Below are 12,169 nucleotides of genomic sequence, written 5' to 3' on the forward strand. Positions count from 1 at the left end.
TGCAACTCGGGTAGGTTTGCTCTGAGAAATATTGACACTGCTCAAAGGAACTGAAAGTGGTACTTTTGCACATTTTAAAACACTTGGTTACCATCTTGCCTGCTTTAAATCAGGATTCTTATCAAGTGAATAGTATAGTAAGAGAGACTACTAGCCAGCTGCTGGTGGCTTACACCTGTAATCCCAGCTACTCAGGAGGCTGAGATCCAAGGATCACAATTCGAAGCCATCCCAGGCAAGGAAATCCATGAGACTATTATTTCCAATAAACTATCAAAAAGCCAAGCTCAAGTAGCTGGCCCAAATGGTAGAACACTAGCCTTGAGCACAAAAGCTTAGGGACAGTGCCTAGGCCCTGAGTTCAAGCCCCAGGACCAGCAAAAAGAAAAAAAGATAGACTTCTAAAGACACATACCTGTTTGGAGAAAAAAAAATCCCAGTGTCAGAACTGGAAGTTTCCAGAAATGCTAAGAATAGAATCATTTCTCCTGATACTTACGATATAAGGAAAGACATAATTTGGAGAAGGATTTTCTATTTACATTGGAGTCACAAAATATACCAACTCCAAAGGTGTGAATAATAATTTCAGAATGCCTGTCCTAAATTCCTTATTAAGGTTAAAGATATGCTTGTCATCTTGATATCTGGATAGCACAGTTGTAGCAGCTAGAGGGCCAAAACAAATTCCCCCATAGAAGGGATGCAACATCATCAAAGCAATCACTCTGAACTATGCTTCCTGGTATATTAGCCCATAACTGGATCATCCATTCAGAAAGCCAGACTGTAATTGATCAGACCAGCCTGGCCATCACTGTGAGCTAATGAGGAAGTCACTATTTTTAAATAATAGTCATGCTAGAAGGCTCAATGGATAGAAGTGAACTGCACATTTCTGAACCAAAAAGGACATAGTTATGAATCTATGACCACTCATGTGGATATTCTATTCAATGACAGAATTTAAATGACCCACCAAGGCACAACTCTGAGGATCACTTGTAGAGGGAGTCATAACCTTTCTAGATGCCACCAGAGCCCGCTAGACTGCAGATGTCAGGGAAGGATAGATCAGGACTGCTAGGCTTCATAGTCCCCAAATTTAGTTCTCTGTAACCTGTCTCTTGGGGACAACTTAGTCACCATTGCTATTCTCAAACTGACTCTTCTCCCTTCATCTGCCACAGCCCAAGTGTCAAGTTCAGATTTTTGTCGCTAATTCCCCTCTTCTGAATCTTGGGACAAAGCTAGAATAGTTGGGACAACTTTGCTGAATTCTAAAGATAACAAAGAGAAAGAAAAAATGATTTATGGCACAAGCTTAGAGTCCCAGGGACACTCTGACAACTACAACAGAAGTCAGAATTTCCAATCTGTTTCCACAGCTAACTTACTAGACTTGCAGATGAAGTATCATCTCCTGTCCTCCACCATTCTGCTCCCACATATTCATAGGCAAATGGAACTCACTCACTGCAGTTAATTTGAATTGCTATCTCATTGTATACTGCAAAGGACAAAGGACTTGCAGCTTACCTACAACTGACAGCTGAAACTTTAGGTAAGACATCACTCTTCCAAACTGTTCAAAGCCAAATTCCTAGACCCCAAGAAAGAAATGACTTCTCACTCACCCTCTGTCTATGGCTTGTCTTTCCAGTTCTGGTTCTGATTTGGTTGGATGTTTGATCAAATAACTTCTACTTTCTAGTGTTTCAGAAAGACTGCATGACTTTTGCACAGTAAAAAGCTAACCTCTTTACCAGGAGATAAACATGAATCACACGTGACCCCAGAAAAATACAATGGATTACTTCCATCTGAAAGAAGAGTAAGGGAAGAAAAGTACTTCCATTTTAGGTATACCATTAAGAATGGTATACCTAAAAAAGCATGACCCTAAAAAAGCAAATTATAATGAATAATTCCTTAGGAATGGAATTAAGAGTCTCTCAGAAAGAACATTTGATGCCTAGTCTGCAAAACGAAGAAACCAGTAAGCTGAAAGGTCAAGTTCTAGTTGGACTGTTTGGTTTTCATGAGTCACATCTGTGTCTTTGATAATCTTAATAACCTTTCCACAGAAATGTCACATGCCAAGTCTTTTGACCTGACAGCTGTGGGATGAGTAATCCCTGGATTGAAGAGCTCACCCTTCCACCTCACTGGGTTGCAAAACTAGGTTCTTATAATATCACTCACTGTAATTTACTTTCAGCTGCCAAATCTGGCTTTGAGTCCAGAGTCCTTTTCATTAACAATTGGTGGTGTGATTTCTGACTATCTGAAATTCCTCAAAGTATAAAATTATATAAACTGGGATTAACATATTAAAATTTAAGTCATTTCATGTAAAGACTAGAAATTGCTCAATTAAAATTACCCAACCAAGAAAATAAAAGCAAAAACTTTTATCTACATAGTTATCATTCCTTACATTTTTAATCAGCAAACAATAAACACCTTCCTGTTGCCAAGATCTATATACATGCTAGAATAAAAAGTTTAGAAATAAATAGAGAGAGCACAGACTTATTTTCTCAAAGAATGCAAGCCTCCTAGAAGAGGCCTAAAAGAAGAAAAGATAGTAGTGTTCTACAGATGAATGAAGGTAAAAATGATGGAATCAATGACCTTGACATTCATGAATCAAATAATTTGCTACACTGCTTACACTTTGTGAAGAACCTTCATTGAAAATCTGTCTTTCTTCTCTGGCATTCCTGTGTCTGTCAGCCCCCACCCAATCTCATTGGTCAGCCTGCCAACCTATGACCAGATGGTTTTTTGATTATTTTGGTTTTGCCTGACTAGTTTTCCAGATAAACACAAAGGCAAGGATAGGATGGGGAAGTTAGTGGCCCAGAACTGGCATCTCTAACAGGAGGCAAGAATTATCAAGAAACAATTTGGATGTTTTATGTTCTCATAAGAGAACACAGAAAATGGAGAAAAACACCCACCTCAAAGTGTAGAAGGATCCAAGATGGCTGGTGCACTGTGCATGACTCTGCTGCAGATAAGAACCAGGGCAACCAAGAACTTTACTGTGTTTCTAGAACAGTGACTGAGGGTGGACTCCAGAAATCATCAAGGAAGTGATGGAAACATTAAGCAGCTCACTGTGGAGACATTCCACACTGCTACGAAAAGATAAATGAAAAAATACCTGCAAGTCTTTCCTAGCTGCAGACAGCTGTTTTGTTTTGTTTTGTTTTTGGTATGTGTGTGCCAGCCTTGGGGCTTGAATTCAGGGCCTGAGAACAATCTCTTGAGCTTTTCTTGCTCAAGCTTTTCTAGGGCTCAGTTGGAGATAAGAGTCTCAAGGACTTTCCTGCTGGAGCTGGCTTCAAACCATGGCCCTCAGATCTTAACGCTGATTAGCTGGGATCACAACTTCAAGCCACTGGCTCACTGCAGTCGTCGTCGTCTTCTTCCTCTTCCTCTTCCTCTTCCTCTTCCTCTTCCTCTTCCTCTTCCTCTTCCTCTTCTTCTTCTTCTTCTTCTTCTTCTTCTTCTTCTTCTTCTTCTTCTTCTTCTTCTTCTTCTTCTTCTCCTTCTTCTTCTTCTCCTTCTTCTTCTTCTCCTTCTTCTCCTTCTCCTTCTCCTTCTTCTTCTTTCTTCTTCTTCTTCCTTCTTCTTCTTCTTTCTTCTTTCTTCCTTCTTATTCCTCCTCCTCCTCCTTCTTCTTTTTTTGGTTGGTTGTGGGGCTTGAACTCTAAACCTAGGCACTGTCCTTCAGCTCTTCAGCTCAAAGCTAGCACTCTACCACTTCAGCAACAGCCCACTTCTGCTTTTCTGAATGGTTTTTGGAGATAAAGAGTCTCACAGACATTCCTGCCTGGGCTGGCTTTGAACTGTGATCCTCAGATCTCAGCCTCCTGAATAGCTAGGATTATGGGTGTGAGACACTAGCGCCTGACTCATGCAGTCTTAACAAGAGATCTCCACAGTCTTTAATGGTTATGAATTTGGAGAATTAGCTGTTCAAAGAATGATTGCTCTGCTTCACCAAAGGAGTTCACTTTGGGCACTTCCTGTAACTCCCCAAATCCAAGCTACCAAAACATCCACTGCTAGATGCCATCCTACTGTCCTGTCCAACAGGCATTCCCTCTGATGCTAGCCACTGGGTCCTGGACACACCTTATAGGTCAAAGGACAGCTCTCCTTCAGTATCTTCCAGACTCAAGTCCAGATGGCAAACTTATAGCCTAAGTTCTACTGACTCTTGCCCAGTGGTACCTAGGTCTCAGCCTTCAGCCTGAGTATGAACTCGCTAGTACAAACACTCTTTACTTCAGTCCTGCCTGTCAGATGCTAGCGAAAGTCCTAGAAGCTTCCTACCACTCCAGGAATGCAGCTACCATGACCTTAATCACTCGAACCACCTGTACCTACACTGTAAGAACTACAGGTCTCTTATCCAAACCACCACTTTGGAACTGTGGTTGATGATACCAAAAGCCTTGGCATTACCCAAGCATGGGCCCAAGACCCAAGAAAGGTATTATCCATGTCCTAAAGCTCCAGGACCGTGGCTACCAATGCTACAAGCCTCAGTCTCACCTGCACTTACTCCAATGAACGAGGGACATTCCAATCCACATCCAACAGTTCCAATCCCACAAACACCAAAGCCAAAAAAAACTAGAATCACCTAAGTTGAATCCATGGGACCAAAAATCATAGGACAAATTGCTTTTTAAAGAATGGACTCTGAATTTATTCCAGTTCCCTGCATCTTGTATATACATTTTCTCTAATTTGGGGGAGGAGAAGGGAAATAACAAAATGCTGAAATAAGGATACAGGTTGACCCATTCCAACAATGACATGTACAAGACACTATGTTGAAAATGAACTTTACAACTTGGGGAGGTGGGGAGGAAAGGGATGGTAGAGGGAAAACAAAGGAGGAGGTAACAATACTCGATAGGAAATTTACTCATTACCGTACTCATGTAACTGTAACCCCTCTGTACAGCATTTTTACAATAAAAAATATAAGCAAAAAAAAGGAATGGACTGTACTGAATGCTGCCTTCAAAAAACTGAATACCACAAGATATTGAAAGTAAAGGGAAACTTGAGTCTGTTGGTTTTGTGAAAAACATAAATGAGTTAAGTAAAATGAAACTTATATGTATATGCATATAATATATATATTTTCATCAACTCCTTCATCTTTTTTTATTGTGAAAATACTGTACAGAGGGGTTACAATTACATGGGCAAGATAATGAGTACATTTCTTATCAAGCATTGTAGCCTCTTCCTTTATTTCCCCTTCCTATCCCTTCCCATCCTTCCCCCACCCCTCCACCGAATCCTCCCCACTTCCCCCCCCCCCACCAAAGTTGTAAAGTTCGTTTTTGACATAATGACTTGTACATCTCATTGTTGCAATGGGTCCACCTGTATCCCTATTTAAACAATTTGTTTTTCCCCTTCCCCTCCCCAACTTATAATGACATCAAATACAGTAAAATCAGTGGTTATACTGTGGGGGAGAGACATACAAAGCAACAAAGAAATAATCTTATAAATGTGTTAGAAACAAGCGCATGAAAGAAAAAAACCATTTGAATACATATCTTAGGGTTCATTTCCCTAACATCTCCTTATCTGAACTTTTCTGCTTGACTCAGACATATACTAGATATTGCAAATAAGGGAAACCATAGGACCTATGTTTCTTTGGGCCTGGCTTACTTCACTTAATATAATTTTTTCCAAGCCTTTCCATTTCCTAATAAATGGGGAAATGTCATTCTTTCTGATGGAGGCATAGAATTTCATTGTGTATATATACCACATTTTCTTGATCCATTCATCTACTGAGGGGCATCTGGGTTGGTTCCATATCTTAGCTATGGTGAATAATGCTGGGATAAACATAGTTATGCTGGTAGCCTTAGTATGGCCTTGTTTGTGATCATTTGAGTAAATGTCTAAACATGGGATTGATGGGTCATAGGGGAACTCTGTGGAGTCTTTTTCTTTTTATTTTTTTTTTAGGGTCTGGTCATGGGGCCTGAACTCTGGGCCTGGGCGCTGTCCCTCAGCAACTCAGCTCAAAGCTAGCGCTCTACCACTTGAGTCACAGCGCCATTTCTGGCTTTTTTCTTTTTTGCTTATGTGGTGCTGAGGAATCAAACCCAGGGCAAGCGCTCTACCACTGAGCCACCTTCCCAGCCCTCTATGTGGAGTCTTTTGAGGAACCTCCATACTACTTTCCAAAATGGTTGAACAAGTTTATACATCCACCAAAAATGTAATAGTGTTCTCTTTTGGCCACATCCCCTCCAGCATCTGTTATTAGAGTTCTTGATTATAGCCATTCTAACTGAGGTGAGGTAGAATCTCAATGTTGTTTTGATTTACATTTCTTTTAGAGCTAAAGAAGTTGAGCATTTCTTCATGTGTCTATTGGCTATTCTTATTTTCTCCTCAGAGAAGTCTCTCTTTAAGTCTTTAGCCTACTTATTTATCAGTCAGTTGTTTCTTTGAGGATTTGTTGTTGGGGGATTTAATTTTTTGAGTTCTAAGTATATTTTAGATATGAGACCCTTGTCCATTGTATGGCTAGTGAAGATCTTCTCCCAATCTGTGGGCTTTCTATTGATCTTGCTATATCCTTGGCCATGCAGAAGCTCTGCAGTTTCATGCAATCCCATTTGTCCAACCTTTCTTTGGTTTGTTGTGTTTCTGGGTCTCTATTAAGAGAATTTTGGCCTGTGCCAAGGAGACCCAGAGTTTCTCCTATTCCTTCCTGTAATGTTTTCAGGGTGTCTGCTTTGACTCCAAGTTCTTTAATCCATTTGGAATTGATTCTGGTGCAGGGTGATATATGGGGATCTAGCTCTAGTTTTCTACAAGTGTTTAGCTAAATACTGTTAAAAAAAAAAAAAAAGAAAAGAAAGTAAAGAGAGTGTATGTGAGTGGGGGCAAGGGTAATGCTACACAAATGTAAGCCAAAAGTGAGCAAAAGTTGCTTCACTCATATCAGATAAAAGCAAATTTTAAAAGAACACTAAAAATATATCAGGATGAGGCTGGGAAGGTGGCACAGTGGTAGAGCGCTTGCCTTGCATGCATGAGGCCCTGGGTTCGATTCCTCAGCACCACATAAGCAAAAAGAAAAAAAGCCGGAAGTGGTGCTGTGGCTCAAGTGGTAGAGTGCTAGCCTTGAGCTGAAGACTGAGGGACAGTGCCCAGGCCCAGAATTCAGGCCCCACAACCGAACCCAAAAAATAAATAAATAAATAAATATATCAGGAGGGACATTATGTCTGGATTTAAAAAATAATTTGAGCAGGAAGATACACTTGTAAAAATGCAAACGCCCATTTCTTTGCAGGCCTATATCTTACCATCAACCTTCTTCTGGAAAAAATAGAATCACATTTCAAACAGGGCCTTTATAATTGTCTCCATTAGTATTGTTAATATAGGACAATACTGTATCATGCCTCTTTGAGTGTAAAATATCTTGTACCTGTTCTATGATATGTAGTAATAACCATGCTTTGTCAGAGCTAATTTTAATATTGACCTAGATAGACTGTTTCTATCCTGATATTTGAAAAGCTAATTAAAAAATGATGCCAGACATCATAGTGTATGTAAACACACACATAGACAAACACATGCACAATCAACCACAAAGACACCAAATATGTAAAGAAAATATTATTAGATGTAAAGGGACAAAAAGATTCTAGTAACAATTGGGGACCTACACACTGCACTTTCCTCAATAGATAGATCATCCAGACAGAAGATAAATCGAAATATTGGAATTGAACTATACTACAGAGTAAATGAACCTAACATTTACTTGCAAACTATTTCATCCAAAAGCAAAATACATATTCCTCTCATGTGTAAATACAACATTGTCCAGGACAGAACATGGTAGGCCACAAATAAATTCTAGATAAATTTTGGAACATTGAAATCATATCATAACCCTCTTATGCCACAATGGAATAAAACTACAGTTGAAAAATAGAAAAAAATGAAAAAGTATACATATATAGGGAAAGCACATAAGATTCATAAATGACATTAGGATAGGCAATGGTTTTTTAGCTAGGACCCCCAAAGGCCTTCTTAATTGCTGAAATATAAAATCAGCCTAGATGCCCTTCAGGAAATAAATGGGTTAATAAAAAATTATATATATATATATCCAGGAAAATGCAGGAAAGGATAAACCCAAGAGATGAAGAATAAGAAAGAAATAACCCATTACAAAAACAACAAATGACAAGAAATATGACATAACTTTCAATATTAAATGCTAAATGTTAATGGTCTCAAAAGAGATAGAATAAAACTGGGAAAGAGCAAGGGAAGGGGTGACATTGTCCAAAAAGGAATGTACTCATTACCTAACTTATAAAACTGTAACCCCTCTGTCCATCACCTTTATTATAAAAATTTCCTTTTTCAAAAAGTGTGAAGAGCAAGAGCAGAGAGAGAGAGAGAGAGAGAGAGAGAGAGAGAGAGAGAGAGAGAGAGAGAGAGAGAGAGAGAGAGAATAGCAGATTGGATTAAAAAGCAAGAACTCTAGCCAGATGTGACAAAGCATTTACCTAGCAAGTACAATGTCCTGTGTTTAATACCCAGTACAAAAAAAGTAAAAAGAAACAAAAAGAATTTTTTAAAAAGCAAGAGCTAACTATTTGTTTCTACAAGAAACCCATCTCATTGACAAAGACAAATTAAGCTTAAGGTGAAAGGATCCAAGAAGATTTTCCAAGCAGATAGACCCAGAAAGCAGGCAGAAGTAGACATACTTAGATCTGAAAATCATTTCATATTAATAAAGGGAACAATCCATCAAGAGGTATAAGTTGTTAATAAATATGCATCAAATGGTGGTAAACCAAATTAAATACTTTTGAACTTTAAACACTAATAAAGCATCAGCACAATAGTCATGGGAGACTCTAATATCCCCATTCTCACCAGGAAATAGATTGAGGGGGGAAAAATCTCTATGTGTTTGTGTGTGTGTGTGTGTGTGTGTGTGTGTGTGTGTGTGTGTGTGTGTGTGTGTGTGTATGTGTGTTTAAATTCAGAACTAAATGACACTATAGACCAAATGGACTTATCAGACATCTACAAAGTATTTAATCCAGCAATGGTACAGCACACAAATATAATCTTCTCACCAGCCCACTGAACTCAAAACAGAATGTATTTTAGGACATAAAGCAAGTTTTAACAAATTCAAAAATATTGAAATAACTTCCTATTATTCTATCAGGCAATAATGCAATTAAACTAAAATTCAGCAGCAAAATGAACAAAAGGAGAAGAGAATACACTGTAGGGAAAAAAGGGGGGTGTGGAGGGGAGAGAGGAGGTATTACAGAAAGCACTAATGAAATCTAGAGGACCATAAAGGCATACTTTGAAACCTTATATTCAAATAAACTGGAAAAATGAGGAAAAAGTGGATAAATTTTCTAGATACATTTGAACTACCAAAATTGAACTAAGAAGATATAAACCACTTAATCAGATCTAACTCTTCCATAAAATAGAAAGGGAAGAAAGGCTACCAGATTCAATGAAGCCAATAATGATACTAAATAATAATAATACCAAAACTAAGACAAAGACCTAACAAAAAGGGTATTTCTTTAGTATGATCTGGTTTGTGGTCAATTGGATAAGTGTCCAGAGTGGGATTGCTGGGTCATAGGGAAGCTCTATGTTTAGTCTTTTAAGGAGACTCTATATTGCTTTCCAGAGTGGTTGAACAAATTTACAATCTCACCAATAGTATAGTAGCATTCCCTTTTGCTCACATCTACACCAACATGTTAGCCAAGATACGGAATCAACCTAGATGCCCCTCAGTGGACCAATGGATGAAGAAAATGTGGTATGTATACACAGTGGAATTCGATGCTTCCATCAGAATGATGGAAGAATGATATTGCCCTATTCATAAGGAAACAGAAATACTTGGAAAAAATTTATATTAAGCAAGTAAGCCAGACCCAAAGAAATATAGGTTGCATGGTTTCCCTCATTTGTAGTAATTAGAATGTGCCTAAAATCTACAAGTAAACACAATGGATAATAAAAGACAAAAAACTACACTTGCACATAATAAATTAAATAAACTCTAAATATTCACACAGTGAGACCAAAGGAGGATATTATTAAGAAAGGATTACAAAGGCTCAATAACTGTATGCAAATGACCATATAAAATGATGCTTATGGAAATGAACTTCAAGAAATGGAAACAAGAAGTTTTTTATTTTACTTTTTGTGGGTTTTTTTTTCTGTTTTCCCCTTTTGACAGTTTTTTTATTTCTATACTTTTTTTCTTATAAGTCTATCTGATTTGGGGAAGCACAAAAAGGGTGAACTAATTCAGCAGTGATACTCACTAGAAACTATGTTGAAACTGAACTATACAACTTGTGTGGGAGGAGGGTTGGAAGGAAAAAACTGAGAGAAAACAAGGGAAGAGGCGACACCTGTTCAAAAAGAAATGCTTTCATTACCTGACTTACGTAACTACATCATCTTTATAATAAAAATTTTTAAATTGAAAAAGAGGCTTTCAAACCAATCTCTTTAATAAAGATGCAAAAATTCTCTATAAAGTACTTGGAAACCAAAATCATACACCACACATGATCAAGAGAAACAAAGATGGTTTAATGTATATAAATCAATAAATGTATACCTGGAACTCAAAAACTTAAATCCCCCAACAACAAATCCTCAAAGAAACAACTGCCCAATAAATAAGTGGGCTAAAGACTTGAAGAGAAGAAGAAGAAAGAAGGATGGCCAATAGACACATGAAGAAATGCTCAACCTCCCTAGCCATAAAAGAAATACAAATCAAAACAACATTGAGATACCACCTCACCCCAGTTAGAATGGCTATAATCAAGAACTCCAACAACAACAGATGCTGGAGGGGATGTGGACAGAAGGGAACCTTACTTCATTGTTGGTGGGAGTGTAAACTTGTTCAACCACTTTGGAAAGCAGTAGGGAGGTTCCTGAAAAGACTTCACATAGAGCTCCCCTATGACCCAGCAATCCCACTTTTGGGCATTTACCCAAATGTTTACAAACAAGACCACACTAAAGCTACCAGCACAACTATGTTTATTGCAGCATTATTTACCATAGCTAAGATATGGAACCAACCCAGATGCTCCTCAGTAGATGAATGGATCAAGAAAATGTGGTATATATACACAATGGAACTCTATGCCTCCATCAGAAAGAATGACATTTCCCCATTTGTTAGGAAATGGAAAGGCTTGGAAAAAATTATATTAAGTGAAGTAAGCCAGGCCCAAAGAAACATAGGTCCCATGGTTTCCCTTATTTGCAATATCTAGTATATGTATGAGTCAAGCAGAAAAGGTCAGATAATGTGATGTTAGGAAAATGAACCCTTAGATATGTATTTAAATGTTTTTTTTCTTTCATGCATTTGTTTCTAATGCATTTATAAGATTATTTCTTTGTTGCTTTGTATGTCCCTCCCCCATAGTATAACCCCTGCTTTCACTATATTTGATGTCAGTATAATTTGTGGAGGAGATGGGGAAAAACAAGTCGTTTAAGGATACAGGTGGACCTGTTGCAACTATGAGAAGTACAAGTTGTCATGTCGAAAACGAACTTTACAACTTTGGTGCAGGGGGGGGCGGTGATTGGTTGGGGGGTAGAGGGAGGCTGGGAAGGGATGTGAAGGGTAAACAAAGAAGGAGGCTGCAATGCTTGATAAGAAATGTACAAATGTACACATTATCTTGCCCATGTAATTGTAACCCCTCTGTACAGTATGTTCACAAAAAATTAAAATTAAAATTAAAAAAAAGAGAAACAAAGATGGTTTAAGGTATGTAAATCAATAAATGTAATACAGTATGTAAACAGAATCAATGTCAAAAATCACATCATCTTAATTGGTGCATAAAATCTTCTGATAAATTCAACATTTTTTTATAATAAATCCCTTTAGAAACTAGGAATAGAAGAAATGTACTTCAATATAATAAGGGCGATATATGACAAACCACCACACTAAATGGAGAAAACAAATTATTTCCCCTGAAGCTAGGAATGAGGCCAATGGTGTCCAATCTCTATTTTTATTCAACAT

This window comes from Dipodomys merriami, unplaced genomic scaffold (assembly GCF_024711535.1).
Source record: "Dipodomys merriami isolate MVZ:Mamm:240054 unplaced genomic scaffold, mDipMer1.0.p SCAF_25, whole genome shotgun sequence".
Lineage (NCBI taxonomy): Eukaryota > Metazoa > Chordata > Mammalia > Rodentia > Heteromyidae > Dipodomys > Dipodomys merriami.